Genomic DNA, 19,546 nt, shown 5'->3' with positions numbered 1-19,546 from the left:
CAGCGCGGAAACAGGCCCTTCGGCCCACCGAGTCTGCACCGACCAACAATCCCCGTACACCAACACTATCCTACACACACTAGGGACAATTTACAATTACAGATGTTCCTCGACTTACGATACTTCGACTTATGACATTTCGACTTTATGATGGTGCAAAAGTAACATTGAATTTTGATCTTTTCCCAGGCTAGCGATATGCGTTTTCGACTTACAATATTTTCGATTTACGATGGGTTTATCGGAACCTAACCCCATCGTAAGTCGAGAAGTACCTGTATACCAAGCGAATTAGCCTGCAGACCTATAAGTATTTGGAGTGTGTAAAGAAAACGGAGCACCCGGAGAAAATCCATGAATGTCACGGGGAGAACGTACAAACTCCGTACAGACAGCACCCGTAGTCAGGATGGAACCCGGGTCCCTGGTGCTGTAAAGCAGCAACTCTACCGCTGCGTCACCGTGCTCCCCAAACGTCAACGTCAGTTAGATTCACAGATGATCAACAGACACTGGGGAATTTCATAGAGGAATAATCCATCTTCTTGACAATGTAGAAACCAAGTTTGGAATCAGGTCCACATCTACCAGAAGTAAAGAGAATCAATTAACTCCTGAAGACACTGAGTGCTAGAGTGACTCAGGGGTCAGGCAACAACTCTGGAGAACATGCATAGGTAATGTTTCAGGATGGGACCCTTCTCCCATTCATCTTCTCCTGAGATGCTGCTATGCTAACACTGGGTGGAGGAAGGAACTGCAGATGCTGGTGTACACCGAAGATAGACACAAAATACTGGAGTAACTCAGTGGGACAGGCAGCATCTCTGGAGAGAAGGAATGGGTGATATTTTGGGACAAGACCCTTCTTCAGATCTATAATAGGGTTAAGGGTGGAACTTCCAAGTCCAGGCCACAACAACTGTAAGGACAGCTGCAAATAGTGCAGCAATTCATTTCAGTGGTGCTCACGAGGCCAGGAGTGCTGAGATCTCACAGAGTTGTGGGCTAGACGCAGTGATAATGATTCAAGGGGTGGGACCGTGGAGGAATAGGAAAACAAGTTGAAAGGTTATTTTATTTAAATAGGAAAAAGAAGATTGTCATTGCCGTAGCTCGGGAAGTATTGATTGGGCAAAATACAAAGTGCAGGAGGAACTCAGTGGGTCAGGCAGCCCCTGTGGGGGGAATGCATAGACGGTGTTTTTGGTTAGGTTCTTTCCAGGGTCGGGTAGAGATGTAGAACAATACCATAAGCTGGAATGCTGTTCGATTCTCCTCTACCCTCCTGACGACATTGGGCTTTATCTCTGGAACTGATGCGCTACAGTACTGAGAACTATATTCTGCACTCTGAATCTTCCCCTTTGCTCTATTTTGCGAGTTTGAACTAATTATATCAATGTGTGGTATATCTAATCTGTTTGTTTGGCATGCAAAACAAAGCTTTTCACCTCACAGTACCTCGGTGCACGTGACAATAATAAATCTAAACCACAAAATGCTTCAGTGGGTCAGGCAGCATATGAGGAGGGAATGGACAGACGGTATTTCGAGTCAGTGCCCTTCCTCAGGCTGATCCCAAGCAATGACCAGTGCTTGGTACAAGCAAGCATTTAGGTAGCAGAACTTACATTTTTGAAATCCTCTGCAGTGCAGTTAAAACGGGGTTAATGTGAACTTAATTAAAGTGCAGCACACTGCACTGATTTTTTTTAATTGCACAAGCCTGATTCTATTCACAAAGCAGCTTAGTGAAAAAATAAATAATTAAATCAATTTTAATAACCTCACTGAATCAGTGATTGCTACTACAGGTGGTCCCCGGCTTACGATGCTTCGACTTGCGATATTTCAACTTTGCGATGGTGCAAACGTCAGCGACCCGTAGTGAGCCACAGCTCGCTTCCGGCCACGTGATCAGGTGTATTATGAGAAAATAACTGCAGATGCTGGTACACACCGAAGGTATTTATTCACAAAATGCTGGAGTAACTCAGCAGGTCAGGCAGCATCTCAGGATTTGTACCTTCGATTTGTACCAGCATCTGCAGTTATTTTCTTACACTACCTGTTGCTCCACTGCGATTTCTCCTCAAGGTATGTCCACTTTGAAGAAGTTCTCCTCCTCTCTTCGACGAGAGTTTAGCAACATGCTCTCTCGCTGCTCCCCTCTGTGATTTCTCCTGCCCTTCTGCTCTACGACCACATTTTGACCCAGACAACTTTACATAGTTCCTCTGTCCCTCTCTTTCCCTCCCCCTTCCCAGATCTCCCACAGTCTTCCTGTCTCCACCTATATCCTTCCTTTGTCCCGCCCCCCTGACATCGGTCTGAAGAAGGGTCTCGACCTGAAACGTCACCCATTCCTTCTCTCCTGAGATGCTGCCTGACCTGCTGAGTTACTCCAGCATTTTGTGAATAAATATGATCAGGTGTATTAAATGCTTTCGACGTACGATATTTTCGGGTTACGATGGGTTTCTCAGAACGTAACCACATCATAAATTGAGGAGCACCTGGGTACTAGCAAGATTGGCAATCAATGTAAGCATTCTCCGCTACTCAATCGGTTATTGCTGCATAGAAATTGTTTCATTCATTACAGCCAGTCTAGTGTTTATGATCCACACCAATCTCATCCCATCGCTACTTTTCGCAGCAATCATTTACAGGATTCGGGTGCAACGGGCAAGGCCGACTTTTATTGCCCATCTCTAAACATCATTGAGATGATTGGCGCATCGTCGGCTTGAACTGCTGCAATTTATCTCTCTTTTCTTCCTGAAGCAATAATCCAGCTTCCCTATAAAGACGTGCCTGTTTTTCTCAAGGTAAGATTGCTCCTGATTCCCACATTCAAATAAAAACCTGCATTTCGTTAACACCTTACAAATCACTTTCAGAGAATCACAAGATATTTTTTCAGTCAAGGAAGCAGTTTTGAAGCTCTATTGCAAAATAGTGTCAATAAAGCAGCTGCCACTTTACGCTCAGCAAAATCCCACAGTTAACATATTAACTTGCAGAGTCAAGGAACTGCTGATACGAACTTATTAAAAAAGTGCCAGAGTAACTCAGTAGGTTAGGCAGCATCTCTGAAGAAAACTGATTGGTGATGTTTCAAGTTGAGATCCTTCTTCAGACTGATTTTGGGGGACGGGAAAAAGACCCAAAACATCACCCAAGGTTTAGGGGAGACGTGATAGAAATATTTAAAATTATGAGAGGCATGGCTAGGGTAGACAGTCAGAACCTTCCCACCCCTCCTCCCCCCCCCCCCCCCCCTCCTCCTCCCTTCCCCTCCCCTCCAGGGTGGAAATGCGAAAGACTAGTGGGCATAGCTTTAAGGTGAGAGGGGCAACGTTTAAAGAAGACTAGACCAAGTGGACCCGTTGGGCCCAAACCTCTCCTGCATTGGTGCAGCACCCCCTCCTACCCCCCTCTCCTCTCCCTCCCCACTTCCCCTTCCCCCTCTCCATCCCCCCCCTCCCTCCTCCTCCATCCCTCCACCCCCCCTTTCCTCTACCCCTCCCCTCCACACCATCCCCCTTATCCTCCTCCCACCTCCCTCCCCCCTCCCTATGATAGATTTAAACTGTAAAATGTGAATAACTTAAAAAATATAAGACCAATTTCAATAAAACTACAATTTTTACCATTAAAGTGACGACGGTGAGTAAGGTGGGCGGTGGAGGCAGATATGATAGTGGAGTTTAAGAGACTTTTAGATAGGAACGTGGCTATGCAGGGAATGTAGGGGCCAGATGTGTAAGGAAAGAAAACTGCAGATGCTGGTTTAAATCAAAGGTAGACACAAAATGCTGGAGGAACTCAGCGGGTCAGGCAGCATGGGATATGGATCACGTGTAGGCAGAGATTAGTTTAACCTGGCATAGACATTATGGGCCGAAGGGCCTGTTCCTGTGATGAACTGACTGTTGTGGCTCCGCCAAAAGGAATTAGGTAATGCAGAGAGAGAGGTTTATGGGACTGAGAGGCTTGCTGTGAAGACGGCAATACCGTCGGCATTGGTAACAACATAGGGGGTGGGCTCCATAACTTTAAATATATCAAGTTAAATCAAGCAATTATATATTTCCAAATGAAGAAAAATGAGTGAATTCGGGTGCAGGAAGTGGCAAAGGTTATTATAATGGGGATTCTCTGTGTGCATTGCCCACTCCCCCCACACAGCCCACTCACCCCTCCCTCACCCACCCCTCCCTCACTCCCCCATCACTGCCCACTCCCCCCTCACTGCCCACTCACCCCTCCCTCACTCTCCCCACACTGCCCACTCACCCACACAGCCCACTCACCCCCTCCCTCACTCCCCCCTCCCTCACTCCCCCATCACTGCCCACTCCCCCACACAGCCCACTCACCCCCTCCCTCACTCCCCCATCACTGCCCACTCCCCCACACAGCCCACTCACCCACACAGCCCACTCACCCCCTCCCTCACTCTCCCCACACAGCCCACTCACCCACACAGCCCACTCATCCCCTCCCTCACTCCCCCCTCCCTCACTCCCTCTTCACTGCCCTCACTCCCCCCTCCCTCCACTGGCCCCTCCCCCACTACTCACCCCTTCCCTCACTCCCTCACTCCCCCCTCACACTGCACTCACTCCCCCCTCACTCCCCCCTCACACTGCACTCACTCCCCACTCCCCCCCCCTGCCCCCACTCACCACCCTCCCGCTTACTCCCCCACCCCCACCCCCAGCCCCAGCCCGCCCACTGCCCACTGCCCGCTGCCCTCCGGCCACCACTCACCCCCACTCCTCTCCACGTCGGGCCGGTGTCGCCGGCAGCAGCAGGTGTGGGAACAGCCGCCACCGCCGCCGCGAGCTCAACTTCCCTCAGCCGGAGTGGAGGCGCGCGCTCGCGCTCGTGCCCGCGCGGGGCCGCGATCCCCGGCCCCGGTCTCCATGGCAACCGGCCGCTGCCCGCCCCGGGGGGTTAATGGCGTCCGCGGCCACCCCCGCCACCGCACCGGGCCTCAGGTCAGAGATCCCCCGCCGCTCGACCGCCCGGCATCGACATCGCCGCCCTATCGTCGGCCTGTCGCCGCCCTATCGTCGGCCAGTCGCCGCCCTGTCGCCGGCCAGTCGCCGCCCTGTCGCCGCCCTATCGTCGGCCAGTCGCCGCCCCAACGGTCGCCCGGAGCCCCAGATTTGCCATGGCGACCTGCAAACCCGGGCCCTCTCATAAACGTGTGCAAAATACACCCCCACACCCACCCACACACACACACCACACACACACCACACACACACCACACACACACCACACACACCACACACACACCACACACACACCACACACACACACACCACACACACACACACACACCCACCCACACACACACACCCACCCACACACACACACACACCACACACACACCACACACACACCACACACACACCACACACACCCACACACACCACACACACCACACACACACACCCACACACACCACACACACACACACCACACACACCACACACACACCACACACCCACACACACACCCACACACACACACACACACCCACACACACACCCACACACCCACACACACACACACACACCCACACACCCACACACACACACCCACACACACCACACACACACACGCCCCACACACACACACATGCCACACACACACACACCACCCCACCCACACACACACCACACCCCCCCCACACACACACACACACACACCCCACACACACACACCCCACACACACACTCACACCCCACACACACTCACACACCCCACACACACACACACACACGCCACACACACACACACGCCACACACCCCCCCCCCCACACACACACACCCCACACACCTCCTTTTGTTTTAGAGGTACAGCGCTTTCGGCCCATCGGGTCCGTGCCGACCAGCGATCCCCGCACATTAACACTATCCTTCACATTTTTCAAGCCAATTAACCTACAAAACTGTACATCCTTGGAGTGTGGGAGGAAACCGAAGATCTCGGAGAAAACCCACGCAGGTCACGGGGAGAACGTACAAACTCCGTACAGGCAGCATCCGTAGCCGGGATGGAACCCGGGTCTCCGGCACTGCATTCGCTGTCAGGCAGCAACTCTACCGCTGCACCACCGTGACCGCCCTCCGACAGCTCATTCCACACACCCGCCCATCCAGTACCCCGTGGGTACGAGGCTGCTGGCCTCAGGAACAATCTACTCTAAGTTAATCGGCCAGTTACAGCAACTTGACATTTGGCCGTAATTTCAACTTTTGCCTGCAATAAAACTCAATCATTTAGGGCGTAATGGATGAAGGCCGTCGAAGGTTAGGGGGTTGAGAGGGAAACATAGATCAGCCGCTATCAAATGGCGGAGCAGACACGAAGGGCCGTACAGATGCTCCGTAAAAAACATTTTATCAGGATGTATCATAGCTCCGTTTGGGATCAGCTCCATCCAAGACGGATGGGCGGCACGGTAGCGCAGCGGTAGAGTTGCTGCTTTACAGCGAATGCAGCGCCGGAGACTCAGGTTCGATCCTGACTACGGGTGCTGTATCATATCATATCATATCATATATATACAGCCAGAAACAGGCCTTTTCGGCCCACCAAGTCCGTGCCGCCCAGCGATCCCCGTACATTAACACTATCCTACACCCACTAGGGACAATTTTTACATTTACCCAGCCAATTAACCTACATACCTGTACGTCTTTGGAGTGTGGGAGGAAACCGAAGATCCCGGAGAAAACCCACGCAGGTCACGGGGAGAACGTACAAACTCCTTACAGTGCAGCACCCGTAGTCAGGATCGAACCTGAGTCTCCGGCGCTGCATTCGCTGTAAAGCAGCAACTCTACCGCTGCGCTACCGTGCCGCCCTTGTAAGGAGTTTGTACGTTCTCCCCGTGACCTGCGTGGGTTTTCTCCGAGATCTTCGGTTTCCTCCCACACTCCAAAGACGTACAGGTATGTGGGTTAATTGACTGGGTATATGTGTAAAAAAAAATGTTTTTTAAAATTGTCCCTAGTGTGTGTAGGATAGTGTTAGTGTGCGGGGATCACTGGGCGGTGCGGACTTGGTGGGCCGAAAAAAGGCCTGTTTCCACGCTGTATCTGAAATATGAAGAAAAAAAAATAAGACGGCAAGAAATTGCAGAGAATTGTGGACGTAGCCCAGAACATCACACAAACCAATCTCCCTTCCATTGACACCATTTACACTTTATGCTGCCTCAGCCAACGAACTCAGCTGCCAGATTGCTCACCTTTCTGGATGAGTCACAGTTCAATATCAATAAAGATGGATATCACCGTCATCCTGGCCACAGCTAACTTGCCTCCCATTTCATTTGTCTCAGCTCCGGCATCCAGTTCAGATTCTGTTTATTTTTTGGTATTAAAGTCCACCTTACAACAGACAATAGACAATAGGTGCAGGAGTAGGCCATTTGGCCCTTCGAGCCAGCACCATCATTCAACGTGATCATGGCTGATCATTCTCAATCAGTACCCCGTTCCTGCCTTCTCCCCATACCCCCTGACTCCACTATCGTTAAGAGCTCTATCTAGCTCTCTCTTGAAAGCATCCAGAGAATTGGCATCCACTGCCTTACCTTTTCCACAGCTCGGATCTTTGATCACTTCTGTACCTCACGCTGCCTCGGCAAGTCCAGCAGCATAACCAAGGACCAGTCTCACCCCGGTCACTCCCTCTTCTCCCCTCTCGCATCAGGCAAAAGGCACAGAAGTGTGAAAACGCACACCCCCAGATTCAGAAAGATTCTTCCCAGCTGTTATCAGGCAACTGAACCATCGTATCAACTACAAGAGAGCGGCCCTGATTTCACATCTACCTCATTGGAGACCCTTGGACTATCTTTAATCGGACTTTACTGGACTTACACTAAACATTATTTCCTTCATCCTGTACCTGTACACGTTGGACTGTTTGATTGTAATCATGTATAGTCTTCCCACTGACTGGATAGCACGCAACAAAAAAGCTTTTCACTGTACCTCAGTACATGTGGCAGCAATAAACTGAACTAAACTAATAAAACTAAATAACAGAAATTTTGGGCCACAGAAGGAAGCCTCAGATGGAGGGTGTCTAAGGGTATGGGGGAAAAGCAGGAGAATAGGGTTGGAAGGGAAGAATTGATCACCCATTATTGAATGGAGGCACAGACTCAATGGGCTGAATGGCCTAATTCTGCTCCTATGTCTTAAGGTTGGGTTACTCCGGGACTTTGTGTCATTTAAAATTGTGAAGTAGGTTCCGGCTGCGGTAGACTTGCTGCCTTTCTGTTCTGACAGCACCAGAGACCCAGCTTCGATCCTGGCTACGGGTGCTTTTCTGAACAGAGTTTGTACGTTCTCCCCGTGACTGCGTGGGTATTCTCCGAGATCCGTTTCCTCCCACACTCCCAAGACGTACAGGTTTGTACGTTAATTGACTCGGTATTAATGTAAAAAATTGTCCCTAGTGTAGGATAGTGTTAATGTGCGGGGATAGCTGGTCGACACGGTCTCGGTGGGCCGAAGGGCCTGTTTCCGTGCTGTATCTCTAAACTAAACTAAAACTAATCTCAGGCTGCACACTCCAAATCACAGGCAGCCACTATAAACACATTTCAAGTCGTTGCTGCTCACTTTGCCATGACTTGTCCTTTGCCAGGCCTCTGGTAATCAGTGACAGCCAATAGCCGGGCTGCTGCCTATTGTTGCCGCTGAGAACTAACCTGGATTTACAGCTTCAGTCAAACCCGATTTACAATGAAACGTTGCTATAGCGACATGGGACTAACGGCAGCTTCTGTAGGAGTGGCCCAGACCCCATCACTGTAGAGTTAACGACAGGACTGAGGTTATGGCAAGTGCCGACACAGTCTGGGCAAGGTGGCGGGTGGGGGGGAAGGGGTAGAGGGTGTCATTTGGGACAATCTCCATGACAAGGTGACCATCCACAGCTCCAGTCAACAATCAAGAGTGTGCAGGAAGGAACTGCAGATGCTGGTTTAAACCGAAGATAGACACAACAAAGTGCTGGAGTAACTCAGCAGGACAGGCAGCATCTCTGGAGAGAAGGAATGGGTGACACAAAATGCTGGAGTAACTCAACGAGACAGGCAGCATCCCCGGACAATAGACAATAGGTGCAGGACTAGGCCATTCGGCCCTTCGAGCCAGTACCACCATTCAATGTGATCATGGCTGATCATTCTCAATCAGTACCCCGTTCCTGCCTTCTCCCCATACCCCCTGTCTCCGCTATTCTTAAGAGCTCTATCTAGCTCTCTCTTGAATGCATTCAGAGAACTGGCCTCCAATGCCTTCTGAGGCAGAGAATTCCACAGATTTACAACTCTCTGACTGAAAAAGCTTTTCCTCATCTCCGTTCTAAATGGCCTACCCCTTATTCTTAAACTGTGGCCCCTGGTTCTGGACTCCCCCAACATTGGGAACATGTTTCCTGCCTCTAATGTGTCCAACCCCTTAATAATCTTATATGTTTCGATAAGATCCCCTTTCATCCTTCTAAATTCCAGTGTATACAAACCTAGAGAGAAGGAATGGGTGACGTTTTGGGTCTGAAGAAGGGTCTTGACCCGAGACGTCACCTATTCCTTTTCTCCAGAGATGCTGCCTGTCCCGCCAAGTTACTCCAGCTTTTTCTCCTGCCTATCTTCGGTTTAAACCAGTATCTGCAGTTCCTTCCTACACAAGGTGTTTGCCCTTCCGGTTTAATATAAATTAACCACTCCTCCCACACCAACCTGGCACTCCTTTCTCAAGAATCAAGAGTGTTTAATTATGCTAAGTGCTGGCACCGGAACAATGAAAATCTTACTTGCTGCAGCTCAACAGGCCCGTTAACGCAATAACACAGATAAAATAATCAATAATACCATCAATTGATAACCATTATACTAGATCACCATAATAATGCAAAAACCAAAGTCCATAGTTAGGTTTGCCAACTTTCTCACACCCAAATAAGGGACACAAGGTGACGTCACCGCCCCACTCCCAGCGCCCTCACCCAGCCAACGGCCACGTGCTCATGCTCCAACAATGGTCGCCGCACAGGCTATGCAACCTCCATTCGGTGACGCCCGGGCCTACAGTGTCTGGGCCGAGAACGCCCCCTGGGCCGAATATGGGACAAGGGCGGTCCCATATGGGACAAACCAGTTTAGCCCAAAATACGGGATGTCCCAGCTAATACGGGACAGTTGGCAACCCTATCCATAGTGCGAAGACACGGTCCATAGAAGAGAGCTCAATGGCATCATGTTCAGCACAGACATTGTGGGCCGAAGGGTCTGGATCTTCTGCTGTGCCATTTTATGTTCTCAGATCATGGATGTTGTGGTTAGGGTTGTTCAGGGTGAATCAAGAGCCTGATGGTTGTTGGGAAGAAGCTGTTCTTGAACTTGGAGGTCATGTTTTTCAGGCTCCTGTACCTTCTTCCCGATGGTAGCAGCGAGATGAGAGTGTGGCCAGGGTGGTGTGGGTCAGTGAGAGTGTGGCCAGGGTGGTGTGGGTCAGTGAGAGTGTGGCCAGGGTGGTGTGGGTCAGTGAGAGTGTGGCCAGGGGGGTGTGGGTCAGTGAGAGTGTGGCCAAGGTGGTGTGGGTCAGTGGGAGTGTGGCCAGGGTGGTGTGGGTCAGTGAGAGTGTGGCCAGGGTGGTGTGGGTCAGTGAGAGTGTGGCCAGGGTGGTGTGGGTCAGTGAGATTGTGGCCAGGGTGGTGTGGGTCAGTGAGATTGTGGTGTGGGTCAGTGAGAGTGTGGCCAGGGTGGTGTGGGTCAGTGAGAGTGTGGCCAGGGTGGTGTGGGTCAGTGAGAGTGTGGCCAGGGTGGTGTGGGTCAGTGAGTGTGGCCAGGGTGGTGTGGGTCAGTGAGTGTGGCCAGGGTGGTGTGGGTCAGTGAGAGTGTGGCCAGGGTGGTGTGGGTCAGTGAGAGTGTGGCCAGGGTGGTGTGGGTCAGTGAGAGTGTGGCCAGGGTGGTGTGGGTCAGTGAGAGTGTGGCCAGGGTGGTCCAACCATATTGATGCTATGGCCACGAAAGCTCAATAACGCCCATCCTTTCACGGAAGGAAAGCCTCCACGTTGCAACGACTCGTATTCATGTCCGCAGACAGCATCCTATCAGGATGCGTCACTGCTTGGTTATGGTAACCAAGCCACAGGAGATTAGCCCTCTGTGTGTAGGCAAGCTGGGCCGGTGGGCATGTTTCCACGCTGCATCACTCTCTATGATCAACCAGCTATTGACACTGGCCCCATCTCCCTTCAGCTCCACCCAGATTCTACCCCCCACCCACACACTGGGGGCAAGTTGCAGCGGCCCATTAACCCACCCACCGCGCACGCCTTTGGGATGTGGGAGGAACCCGGAGCATCCGGGGGAAACCCAGGCGGTCACGGGAGGACACATGATGGGCTGAATGGCCGACGTTTGTAAATAGATAATTCTATGATCTTACGTGACAATTGGTTTTGTGACAACTGGCCAGCACGCAAACAAAAGCTTTTCACTGTACCCCGGTTCATGTGACAATAAACCGTTTACATGCTTTAATCCCCTGTCTATATGTATTGTATTGTATTGCACTATCTAATTGTATTGTACTGTATCGTATTGTACTGCACTGTCTTCCTCTGTCTATATGTTTTGCATTTGTATTGCCTTGGAGGCACTCTGTCTGTTTCCTGGAGGCACTCTGTTTCCTGGAGGCACTCTGTTTCCTGGAGGCACTCTGTTTCCTGGAGGCACTCTGTTTCCTGGAGGCACTCTGTCTGTTTCCTGGAGGCACTCTGTCTGTTTCCTGGAGGCACTCTGTCTGTTTCTGGAGGCACTCTGTCTGTTTCTGGAGGCACTCTGTCTGTTTCTGGAGGCACTCTGTCTGTTTCTGGAGGCACTCTGTCTGTTTCTGGAGGCACTCTGTTTCTGGAGGCGCTCTGTTTCCTGGAGGCACTCTGCTTCCTGGAGGCGCTCTGTTTCTGGAGGCACTCTGTCTGTTTCCTGGGGGCACTCTGTTAGTTTCCTGGAGGCGCTCTGTTTCCTGGAGGCACTCTGTTTCCTGGAGGCACTGTCTGTTTCCTGGGGGCACTCTGTTAGTTTCCTGGAGGCGCTCTGTTTCCTGGAAGCACTCTGTTTCCTGGAGGCGCTCTGTTTCCTGGAGGCGCTCTGTTTTTGGAGGCGCTCTGTTTTTGGAGGCGCTCTGTTTTTGGAGGCGCTCTGTTTTTGGAGGCGCTCTGTTTTTGGAGGCGCTCTGTTTTTGGAGGCGCTCTGTTTCTGGGGGCACTCTGTTTCCTGGGGGCACTCTGTCTGTTTCCTGGGGGCACTCTGTCTGTTTCCTGGGGGCACTCTGTTAGTTTCCTGGAGGCGCTCTGTTTCCTGGAGGCGCTCTGTTTCCTGGAGGCGCTCTGTTTCCTGGAGGCGCTCTGTTTCCTGGAGGCGCTCTGTTTCCTGGAGGCGCTCTGTTTCCTGGAGGCGCTCTGTTTCCTGGAGGCGCTCTGTTTCCTGGAGGCGCTCTGTTTCCTGGAGGCGCTCTGTTTCCTGGAGGCACTCTGTTTCCTGGGGGCACTCTGTCTGTTTCCTGGGGGCACTCTGTCTGTTTCCTGGGGGCACTCTGTCTGTTTCCTGGGGGCACTCTGTCTGTTTCCTGGGGGCACTCTGTCTGTTTCCTGGGGGCACTCTGTTAGTTTCCTGGAGGCGCTCTGTTTCTGGAGGCGCTCTGTTTCTGGAGGCGCTCTGTTTCTGGAGGCGCTCTGTTTCCTGGAGGCGCTCTGTTTCTGGAGGCACTCTGTTTCCTGGGGGCACTCTGTCTGTTTCCTGGGGGCACTCTGTCTGTTTCCTGGGGGCACCCTGTTAATTTCCTGGAGGCGCTCTGTTTCCTGGAGGCGCTCTGTTTCCTGGAGGCGCTCTGTTTCCTGGAGGCGCTCTGTTTCTGGAGGCACTCTGTTTCTGGAGGCACTCTGTTTCTGGAGGCACTCTGTCTGTTTCCTGGAGGCGCACATTTGTTGTTTCCTGGAGGCTCACATTTGTTCCAACTGAAAACACCCACACACTCACACACACTCACTCACACGCACTCACACACACCCACACACACACACACTCACTCACTCACACGCACTCACACACACCCACTCACACACAAACACTCTCACACACACATACACACAACGTTTAGTTCAGAGATACAGCATGGAAACAGGCCCTTTGGCCCACCAAGACTGCGCCGACCTTTGATCACCCGTTCACACTTGTTCTATCCACAAACTATGGGGTAATTTACAGAACCTGATTAATCTAGAAACCTGCACGTCTTTGGAGTGTGGGGGGAAACCGGAGCTCCCGGAGAAAACCCACGCAGTTGCAGGGAGAACGTGCAAACTCTGTACAGACAGCACCCGCTGTCAGGATCGAACCTGGGTCTCTGGTGTTGTAAGTCAGCAACTCTATCGCTGCGCCACCGTGCCACCCCACGCACACATCACACAATGCTATACACACGGACACAAAGACACACAGTGCAACACACAAATATACGCAGAACCAAACACATGCACACACACACACACACACGAGTGTGCACATGTATGGGTACATACACAAGCACACACTTGTGAACACACATCATCTACATGAGCACATGCACACACGTGTACACACATACACATACAGATGTAACAGGCACTGAGCACGGCCACACATTCACATGCCACTTTGCTCTGAGCCCATTGAGCACAGGATTGTGTGTTGTGTGGAGATCACCAGCAAGAGTGACGCAATGCTGAACAACAGGGTGTGACTGAGGCAGACAGTTACACCCCTGGGAAACTGGATGAGCATGCAGGGCGAGGAGGACAGGAGGGAGCTGTGGGTAGGGCTGGCGGACTGAACCAGCCACTGCTTCAGTGGGGTAGATGTCTGTGATCATTGCAGCCTGTCACACAGCCTTTACTTTAGTTCAGAGATACAGCGGGGAAACAGGCCCTGCGGCCCACCGAGTCAGCACCGACCAGCGATCACCACGCATACAAACACTATCCCACACACACTGGGAACAATTTACAATTTTACCACACCCAATTAACCTACAAACCTACACGACCTTTGAGTGTGGGTGTAAACCGGAGCACCCGGAGAAAACCCACACAGGTCACGGGGAGAACGTACAAACTCCGTACAGACAGCACCCGTGGTCAGGATGGAACCCGGGTCTCTGGCGCTGTGAGACAATAGACAATAGGTGCAGGAGTAGGCCATTCGGCCCTTCGAGCCAGCACTGCCATTCAATGTGATCATGGCTGATCATTCTCAATCAGTACCCCGTTCCTGCCTTCTCCCCATACCCCCTGACTCCGCTATCCTTAAGAGCTCTTTCCAGCTCTCTCTTGAATGCATTCAGAGAATTGGCCCCCACTGCCTTCTGAGGCAGAGAATTCCACAGATTCACAACTCTCTGACTGAAAACGTTTTCCCTCATCTCAGTTCTAAATGGCCTACCCCTTATTCTTAAACTGTGGCCCCTGGTTCTGGACTCCCCCAACATTGGGAACATGTTTCCTGCCTCTAACATGTCCAACCCCTTAATAACCTTATACGTTTCAATAAGATCCCCTCTCATCCTAAATTCCAGTGTATACAAGCCTAGTCGCTCCAGTCTTTCAACATATGACAGACCCGCCATTCCAGGAATTAACCTAGTAAACCTACGCTGCACGCCCTCAATAGCAAGAATATTCTTCCTCAAATTTGGAGACCAAAACTGCACACAGTACTCCAGGTGTGGTCTCACTAGGGCCCTGTACAACTGCAGAAGGACCTCTTTGCTCCTATACTCAACTCCTCTTGTTATGAAGGCCAACATTCCATTGGCTTTCTTCACTGCCTGCTGTACCTGCATGCTTCCTTTCAGTGACTGATGCACTAGGACACCCAGATCTCGTTGTACGTCCCCTTTTCCTAGAGGCAGCAACTCTACCGCTGCGCCACCGTGCCGCCCTCTGTAGAGTTTATGCAGCAAACACTCTCAGCTGTCAGGAGGGAGAGATAGTGTTTAATTGTCATATGAAGCGACAATGGAATTCTTATCTGCAACAGGCTCATAAACACAACAGTCACAGATAATATAAATAATAAGCAAAAATTCAATAAAATAATAATCTCGATATTCATGCAAATAAACTCCCAAAGTCTATAGTTTAGTTCAGAGATACAGCGCGGAAAAAGGCCCTTTCGGCCCACCGGGTCCGCACCGCCCAGCGATCCCCGCACATTAACACCCTCCGACACCCACTAGGGACAATTTTTACATTTACCAAGCCAATTAACCTACAAACCTGCACGTCTTTGGAGTGTGGGAGGAAACCGAAGATCTCGGAGAAAACCCACGCAGGTCATGGGAAGAGCGTACAAACTCTGTACAGACAGCACCCGTAGTCGGGATGGAACCCGGGTCTTCGGCGCTGCATTCGCACTAAGGCAGCAACTCTACAGCTGCGCCACCGTGCCGCCCAAACAACCACAAAGGGTGCAACCACAGAGGGTGGTGGGTGGACAGACTGTGCTGCTGGAGGGGCTGCGAGGCACAACCTATAACAACATTTAAAAGACATTTGGACAGGTACATGGTTAGGAAAGGTTTAGAGGGATATGGGTGGGACTAGTGTAGATGGGGCACCTTGGTCGGCATTGGCAGGTTGGGCTGAAGGGCCTGTTTCCATGCTGTATGACTCTTGTTTACAAGAATGATCCCAGGAATGAGTGGGTTAGCACATGATGAGCGTTTGACAGCACTGGGCCTGTACTCGCTGGAGTTTAGAAGAATAAAGGCATAGATAGAGAGGATGTTGATAGGATGTTTCCACTGGTGGGAGAGTCTAGGACCAGAGGTCACAGCCTCAGAATTAAAGGGCGCTCTTTTAGAAAGGAGGTGAGGAGGAATCTCTTTGGTCAGAGGGTAGTTAATCTGTGGAATTCATTGCCACAGAGGGCTGTGGAGGTTGTCAGTGGATATTTTTAAGGCAGAGATAGACAATTTTTAAATTAGAATTGGTGTCAAGGGTTATGGGGAGAAGGCAGGGAAATGGGATTAGGAGGCAGAGATCAGCCATGATTGAATGGCAGAGTAGACTCGATGGGCCGAATGGCCTAATTCTGCTCCTATAACTTGTGAAGTCTAACCTCAGGCAGTCCGTAGAAGTTCACGGTTGAGGTTTGTGTTGTGCGGTGTTCAAGAGCCTGATGGTTGCTGGGAAGAAGCTGATCTTGAACTGCAAACAAAAGCCTTTTGCACTACCTTGGTACACGTGGCATTAATAAACTAAACTAATCTAAACTGAACTATAACAGCCTTTAAAAGACATTTGCATAGCTACGCAGATAAGGAAAGGTTCAGAGGGATGTGGGCCAAACACAGACAAATGTGATTATCTTAGATGGAGCATCTTGGTCGGCAGGGATAAGTTGGGCTGAAGGGCCTGTTTCTGTGCTGTGCTGTGTGACAGTGCTGTGGGGCGGCAGAGTGCACAGTGGGAGAGCTGCTGCCTCACAGCGCCAGAGTCACGGGTTTGATCCTGACTACAGGTGCTGTCAGTACGTTCTCCCTGTGACCGTGTGAGTTTTCAACGGGCGCTCCGGTTTCCTCCCACATCCCAAAGACGTGCGGGTTTGTAGGTTTAATTGGCTTCTGTAAATCGTCCCCAGTGTGTAGGATAGAACTAGTGTATGGGGTGATTATTGGGCTGCTTGGATTTGGTGGGCCGAAGGGCCTGTTACTCTAAAACACTTTTAAAAAAGCTAAAGTTATGAACAACATGTGACAAAGACCAAACGTGTGCAGATGTCCTCACAAGGAAAATATGTGCACTCTCGCATGCTGCGGTTATGAATCATTCACAGGGGGTCTGGTCAGGGGGGAGAAACAGATGCCTTTGGTCAGGATCGAACCGTCGACCAGCTCTGACCTTCCTGGCTACGTGACTCACTCTGGTCCATCACATTCCTTCCCAGCGAGCCACCAGCCGATCATCCCACCCTTCCCGTGAAAGGAAAACTAGAATTTAGAAGGATGAGAGGGGATCTTACAGAAACGTATAAAATTGTAAAAGGACTGGGCAAGCTAGATGCAGGAAAAATGTTCCCAATGTTGGGGGAGTCCAGACCCAGGGGCCACACAGTCTAAGAATAAAGGGGAGGCCATTTAAAACTGAGGTGAGAAAATGCTTTATCACCCAGAGAGTTGTGAATTTGTGGAATTCTCTGCCACAGAAGGCAGTGGAGGCCGATTCACTGGATGAATTTAAGAGAGAGTTAGATGAGCTCTAGGGGTTAGTGGAATCAAGGGATATGGGGAGAAGGCAGGCACAGGTTACTAATTGTAGATGATCAGCCATGATCACAATGAATGGCGGTGCTGGCTCGAAGAGCCAAATGGCCTCCTCCTGCACCTCTGGTCTATGTTCCTATGAGAAGTACAGCCTGCACTGACACTGTCACAGTGACAGAGAGATACAGCATGGAACCAGGCCCTTCGGCCCATCAAGCCCCTGCTGGCCATTTACCACTCATTGATACACTCCATATTTTATTCTCCCCACTTTCTTATCAACGCCGCCCCCCCCCCCCCCCCCCCCCCACACACACACATTAGGAGCATTTTACAGTGACCAATTAACCCACCCACCTGCACGTCTTTGGGATGTGGGAGGAAAACATTTGCTCGATGTATTGTACTTAGTCACAGCACGGAAACAAGCCCTTCGGCCCAACTTGCCCACACCCTCCAAGCAGCCCCATCTACACCTGCCCACATTCGGCCCATGTCCCTCTAAACCTATCCTATCTATGTACCTGTCCAAGTGTCTATTAAATAAATGATGCTATACTTTCTGCCTCAACTACCTCCTCTGGCAGCTCGTTCCATACACCCATTTAAAATGGGATGAATAAAATGTGGTGAATGGAAATGAATAGATGTTGGCCAGCAGGCACTTGGTGGTCTGAAAGGCCTGTTTCCTTGCTATGTGGGAAATGTCCATCAGGTTCCTATTAAATCTTTCCCCTCTCACCTTAAACCTCTGTCTTCTGGTTCATGATTCCCCAACTCTGGGTAAAAGACTGTTCACCCTGCCTATTCCCCTCATAATTGTGTTTGATGGGATTGCTCTGCCAGGAGCTAGCATGGACACAACGGGCTGAATGGTCATCTTCTGTGGCATAACTATTCCATGAAGCATTTGTATGCATTCATCCTATCTATCCTTCTCATCACCTGATACACCTCTATAAGATCATCCAGAAGGTCACCTCCTGGGATGAGTGGATGTGGAGAGGATGTTTCCACCAGTGGGAGAGTCTCGGAACAGAGGATACAGCCTCAGAATTAAAGAACGTTCTTTTAGGAAGGAGATGAGGAGGATTCTGTAGTCTTCAGGGTGGTGAATCTGTGGAATTCATTGCCACAGAAAGCTGTGAAGACCAAGTCAATGGATATATTTAAGGCAGAGATAGATAGATTCATGATTAGTACAGGTGTTAGAAGTTTTGGGGAGAAGGCAGGAGAATGGGGTTAGGAGGGAGAGATAGATCAGCCGTGATAGGACAGGTTTGGAGGGATATGGACCAAGCGCAAGCAAGTGGGAGTAGTGTAGCTGGGACATTGTTGGCCGGTGTGGGCGAGTTGGACCGAAGGGTCTGTTTCCACACTGTATGACTCTATGACACGATGAACATGGCTTGAGATGGAGACATCATGTGACAGTTATAGCCGTGGAACATGAGTGTGGCACGCGGTGTGATTAGCCCACACGCAGGCTGTTACGGATCAGCTCACCCCCACCATGACGTTGCCCAGCCGAGCGGCCTGAACTATTCCCCCAGGACACATCTACACACCGTTTGGAGAGCTGCCGAGTCTCTACAGCGGCTCCTGTCACATGCGGCAGGCATTAGACGTGTCAATCTTCTCCAGCTGACACCAATCTGAGCCGATGCAACATGATAGACGGAGAGTTTGTGGACCATGTGTTCATTTCCCCAGGCAACCCTGGTTTCCGTCTGTGCCAAAGATAGATGCAAAAACCTGGAGTAACTCAGCGGCTCAGGCAGCATCTCTGGAGAGAAGGAATGGGTGACATTTCAGGTCGAGACCCTTCTTCAGACTGAGAGCCAGGGGAGATGGAAATGAGAGATAGAGGCGGTGATGTAGAGAGATATAGAACAAATGAATGAAAGATGCGCAAAAAAGTAACAATGAAGAAAACAGGCCCTTGTTAGTTGTGGACTAGGTGAAAGCAAGTACAGACAATGAGACTCAACAAGATGACATTGAAGCTGGGGTGGGGAGGGATGGAGAGAGAGGGGATGCAAGGGTTACTTGAAGTTAGAGAAATGAATATTCACAGCGGCAGATCTGATCCCTGCAGACATTTCCAGCATTTACACTTGGCTCATTTTGGTTCATATTCTCAGGCAGTCCAGCACAGACTCGGCCATAGAGAGATTGCAGTTGTCAC

The 19,546-nt window shown here is 50.7% G+C and overlaps 1 protein-coding gene across 2 annotated transcripts in view; it reads right to left on the bottom strand.

Annotated features, from left to right (window-relative positions):
* The window catches only part of LOC144598226 (afadin- and alpha-actinin-binding protein A-like), a 54,794-nt gene extending 49,605 nt beyond the window's left edge, over nucleotides 1-5,189 (bottom strand). Inside the window, exon 1 of one of the 2 annotated variants that reach the window (XM_078408111.1) lies at nucleotides 4,783-5,189. The gene's annotated coding sequence lies outside the window, so the exon portion shown is untranslated. The remainder of the gene's footprint in view (nucleotides 1-4,782) is intronic. The other variant, XM_078408110.1, reaches the window with a different exon arrangement.
* Nucleotides 5,190-19,546: the final 14,357 nt, after the last annotated feature.

This window comes from Rhinoraja longicauda, chromosome 11, assembly GCF_053455715.1.
Source record: "Rhinoraja longicauda isolate Sanriku21f chromosome 11, sRhiLon1.1, whole genome shotgun sequence".
NCBI lineage: Eukaryota > Metazoa > Chordata > Chondrichthyes > Rajiformes > Arhynchobatidae > Rhinoraja > Rhinoraja longicauda.
Note: the sequence above shows the minus strand (reverse complement) of the source record. Positions and strands in the feature narration are given on the sequence as shown.